The 5,200-nt window shown below is 41.0% G+C and overlaps 1 long non-coding RNA gene across 1 annotated transcript; it reads right to left on the bottom strand.

Annotated features, from left to right (window-relative positions):
- Positions 1-1,012: 1,012 nt before the first annotated feature.
- On the bottom strand, positions 1,013-4,562 carry LOC123598899. The gene is made up of 2 exons (XR_006712867.1): positions 4,519-4,562; positions 1,013-2,419 (listed from the first exon to the last, which is right to left on the bottom strand). It is a non-coding gene; the product is annotated as an uncharacterized LOC123598899 (long non-coding RNA).
- Between the last annotated feature and the right edge of the window lie 638 nt (positions 4,563-5,200).

Raw genomic sequence — 5,200 nt, 5'->3', positions numbered from 1 at the left:
CCTCTTTTATTATTATTATTATTTTTGCTTTCCCACATAGAATCAGTTTGTGGATTGCATAAACCACAGGATATAATTCTACTATTTCAGCCAGAAACTTTCCCATCTGACCAAGACAATTGCAAATATGCTAAACTTGCTTTAATGAAAAGTCATTCTTTACATAGCTTACATCGACATAAGATGACAAGTCACCACCAGATAAAGGGTTCTTTGTCTGAATCAAACAATAAGCCAGCTCTTCCACAAAAAAAGCCATTCTATTCTGAACTGAATGCTTTTTCAACTAATGCTGTATTCAGGACCAAAACCAAAGGAGGCCCATCTGCTAGGAAGGCCAAAAGCCCATTGTGTGGTGTGTCAGTCCAGTCTGTTAGGGAAATGGTCACTCTAAAACTGTTTGCAATTTAAAAGTGCATACTGAGAATTATGTTAACCTCTATTGACTGACTTCTGTTAAATGTGCCATTAAGAATCCAATTTACCCTGGCTTCCTCTAAAATGTTGTGCTGAGGGCATTCTGATAGGTACATGATGGCGGTCAATTGTCATAGGCTAAAAGTCAGTACCTCATTAGCTCAAACATACCAAGCACTTGTTCCCAACTGTAATAAGGGCTCTCTTGCCCTGGAATTATGGGAGCACTGATAGAATATAACCTTATATGATGATTTGAGGACTGTCAGGCTGAGTCTAGGGGTAAATGCTGATTGAACAAGGCTGAGAGACCCTAGATGGTGAACTCTGACATCACTCTTTGCAAATCTGGCTCTGCGTCTTCTGCTTAGAGTGAAAATTTACAGAGGTTAGAACCCGAGTGTCAAGTCAAAATGAGATGATGAATTAGGTCAATCACTACATGGTAGTCATGCAAGTCACGCTAGTGCTTAGTAAATAGAACATGCTTTTAATTACTTTTACTGACACTCACATTTATTTTCTTTTGTCATTTAAATCATCACAGGATTGTTAATGAAGTGTCAACCTAAAAACAAACAAACAAAAAATCAGATCAAGAGGCAAAACGTTTATTTGGGATCAAAGAATTGTACACAGATTTGGGTAGAAACCTGAATAGTGTCCCAATTACCAGATGTAGACTCGGGGTTTTTATGGGGAAATAAAAGGAAGATTAGTAAGTTGTTTTTGGGAAGAGTTCATTGATGCTGACAAGCAGGGCTAGGTTTGTAATTCATCGATTGGTCTGACAAAGTGGTCACTAAGCGCAAGTTTACCTTTATCAATCTTTTCAAACAGGATATTCTTGTTCTTGCTGACTTCTAGGAAGGTTGGCGGTTTGGCCTAGTTCAAAGATTCAGAAAACAGGACAAGCAAGGCAGTTGCCCTGAAAAGGCTGCTCAGGCTCCATCTTAAAAAGGCTTTAATTACGTTTTTTCGTAAAAGTTACCAATTCACTGGTTAACTGCAACTTTATTTTCTTTCTTTATAAATGTTTCTTTACCATACTATTGAAAAATAATCCAAAAGCATCTTTGCTAATATTTTCAGGTCCTTTTTCTAATCCTGTCTTTTCAATGATGCCAGCAATGAGATGAAATTGCCCATCCTAATATTATTCATTAGGTTAATTGCAGCTAACTCATTTTTTTGAGAAGTACATGTTGAAAACCTTTCTCAGTATAAATCAACATAAACCAATGTTGGTTTTGTAACTTACTGTATTCTGTGAGGTCAAATTTTCAACGGAACTACTGAATTCCACCTGAAATGAAATGTATCAATCAAATATATCTTCTTCCTGAGTTACTTGAGACACTATTAAAACTCTCCTTAGAATTTTCTTGCCTCCCCCGCCACCCAAACAGAATTGAAAAGGTGTTGATCACACCTCAGATCTATATCCATATACTCGAGTGTTTGTCTTCCTTAGGGACAGTTGCAATTTATTTGGAAATTTCTGATAGAACTGATTTCACAAAATTTTAGTCATTTTAGTTTCTTTGTTATCTGGAAGTACTGATTCAAAGGCAAACTAGTGTCTTAGAAAAAGTACTAATTTTAAAATGTACAGCTTTGGTTTGAATTTCAGCTCTGGCTCTTATTGGCTTTGTTACTTCCAGCAAGCATTGAGTCACAGTGTCCGTAGCTAAATTCTGAGAAAATAATAACAACAATATTGTTCTAACGTGAAAATATTTCATATCCAGTAAAGAGCAGTTCTGTTGGTAGTGGCTATTACACACTCAAGATTTGGAAAACCTGGAGCAGGATGGGAAAATAAACCTAATGGGAATGCCTCTGGTCATTCAGAGCTCATTATGCAAATCCTGGGGTTGATCTGTGACATAGGTTCTGTTCTTTGGAAATCGGTTACAACCTGTGACTCTCCGAAATGCATGTCAGGTGGCTGAGTTCTTCTGCAAGAACGCTAACCAATCAGGAAGGAATAAGAAAATCTCTGGAAGAAAAAAAATATCATTTTTTATAGATTCCGTTATTAGCCAGATAAGTCTTGGTTTTGGTGTTAAAACATAAAAGAAAAACTTTAATCAGGTTATGAAAACAAATATGCCATGTTTCAATTTATTGTCTCTCTGTCCTAAATCTATTCTTCTTTGTCTGCTATGTGATCATAGAGGTAGACTTTGTAAATATTTCTCTTTCACAGATGGCATGATATTAAGCCTTGCCATTTGGAGGGGCAAGGGGGGACAATAGAGGAGGAAGGGATTGTTTTTTTTTTCCTTTATGGTTCCAGTGTTCCTCCCTGGTCAGCTTCCTCCAGCATTCAACTCTACCTGATGTTTTCCTCCTGCAGAATGCAGTTTCTCTGGTGCTAGCCTCCTGCAAGGTGTGGTTTGCTCTGACATGCAGAGCACTGTTTCTTCAATGCTGACTTTTGCAGACTGTGGCTTATCCAGATCTTTGTCCCTACAGCATGGGATGACCAGCAGAACTCAGTGCCCAGCAGCCCTCACTACTACTTTCTCCAGTGTCTTCATGATGGAGTGCTGCTGGTGAGACATCGCCCCTTGGATGACCTCTCCCAGGGCCTCTTATGTGACTTCACATCAAGTTCTGAGGTGCAGCGCCTCCCTGAGAATGACTTCCCTTACTTTACCATTCATAGAGACGTTTTCCAGCAAAGCCCATTAGCAGGGCTTCTCAGCAAGTTCCTCACCATCCAGAGAACTCTGGCTGAGCCATTCCAATGAGGTCTTGATCTCAGCCCTGGTCAGGCAGGGCATGGGGTGATTGGCCCTCCCTTGGGCATTCTACCTCACCACTTGGGGTAGTGGCTTCTCCCTACATCTGCTATTCCTTTACTCTTTATATTTTTCTTTAACTCTCCCTAGTCAATTCCTTATTACTCCTCTCTCTTGTTATTAAGTCTTTATTTTACATTTCTCTGTTGAAACTACTGTGTGATTTCTATTTCCTAATTGGACTCAGACAGATTTAATAAGCCTCCTACTTTACCTTATCCTACTTTACCTTATCGTTGATGGAAACCATTATGGGGCATCATTAGACCTGAAATCTTGGATACTGAAATAAGAATAAGAATCCCAACAAATTTTAAGTATTTTTCATTCATTGATAATTATTAAAATAAGAGAACTAATTTGGATATGGTTTCAGAAAGTCATCTAAATTTTAAAGGGGAGCATAAGCATTAACGTTATTATTTACCAGAGCTTTTATTTTATATTACTGTGCAGACCCACTCTGAATGTAGCTAGCGCCATTTAATGACTGAATCTGTTATTATTTTACCAGTTGAAGTTTACCCACAACCATAAATCATTATAATTTAAAGAACAGTTATGTGGATTTAAAATCTGTGTTATGTTTTATCTGAGCCCCAAAGTATGAGTTATTTAGTAAATAAAATGAATTATAACATATTTCTGATTAAAGTATAAAATACTATTTCCCCATCCTGCCTTTCTAAATAAAACTAACCCATGCTCAGTCCATGCTTTTAAAAATATAGTCTTAGTTTATCAGTGTGTAGATCTATCATTTGTTTTCTGACTAAGGATAAACTCTTTGTCTTTGTTATAGGCCAGTTTTCCCGTTTTTGAAATAGAAATAATAGTTTGTCAAATTAAAAACATATGGTGATTTTATGGGGGGAACCAAGATGGCGGAACAGCATGGAAGTTTTTTGTGTGTCTCACGTCCATGAAATACAGCCAGACCAACACTAAACCATCCTGCACACCTAGAAAACTGATCTGAGGATTAACACAACAGTCTGCACAACTGGAACCACAGAATTCAGCAGGTACAAGGGGCAGAGAGGTGAACTTGGGGAGAGAAAAGCCGTGCTGGGCACTGAGCTGCTTTTGCGGGCGGAGAGAGGATGGAGACAGGAGGGGGGAGAATACCGGAAAAACACCCCTCCCCAAAAGCAGCTGGAGAGAAAGTGGAAAATTGGAAACAGCCGCAGGGACTAAACTAAAAAGGGAGAAAGGAGAAAGCAGAGGATTTAAATTCCATTAAGACTGTAAACAAGGGGAGCGCAGAGTCTGCAACTCCGCAGCTCAATACCTGGTGGTGCTCTGGCGGGAAGGGCGAATCCCCGGAGCAGACTGGGGTCCAGGAGGTTCTTCGGCCACACAGGGAAAAGTGGTTCCACTGCTGGAAGGGCATTTGGTCGAGGCTGTTGAGGCCACCTGGTCCCAGGAAACCCCAGAGAACAGCCACATTCGCTGGTGCTGGAACAAGGTCATTAAGGGTGAAGCCTGGTGCCAGATGTGTGTTGAGATTTTCCATAATCCCTGAAAAACTGCTGCTACACCATCTCGCGAACTTTTTCTGGGGCGGGCTGGCCCCCGGCCGCAGTCTCGGGGCACCGGCAGCAGCAGGGTCCTGTAAGCATTCCTGGGTGCAGCCGACATTTGGCCATTGCTCAGTAAGACCCTCCCACAGAGGGGCGGAACTGGTCTAAGCTGCAGTCCTTCAGAACTAAAGGGCGGGGGGAAAACAGCCGCATCTGAGACAAAACTCGGGAGAGAGGTACTGCCTTGGGATTGGTCACGGACAGTGAAAAAGCGGGAAGTGGACGAAAGCTGAAGGCAGAGAACGGTGCGTGATTGCTGATCGGGAGAACAGAACAGCCTGGGTAGCTGGGTGACGTCATTTTCACCGCTCCCGCTCATGCGCATACGCACCTATGAGTGCCACAACAATTCACCCAAGTAGGCTAACAGCGCCATCTAGTGGAGAACGG

The sequence above is a fragment of the Leopardus geoffroyi genome, chromosome C1 (genome assembly GCF_018350155.1).
Source record: "Leopardus geoffroyi isolate Oge1 chromosome C1, O.geoffroyi_Oge1_pat1.0, whole genome shotgun sequence".
Classification (NCBI taxonomy): domain Eukaryota; kingdom Metazoa; phylum Chordata; class Mammalia; order Carnivora; family Felidae; genus Leopardus; species Leopardus geoffroyi.
Note: the sequence above shows the minus strand (reverse complement) of the source record. Positions and strands in the feature narration are given on the sequence as shown.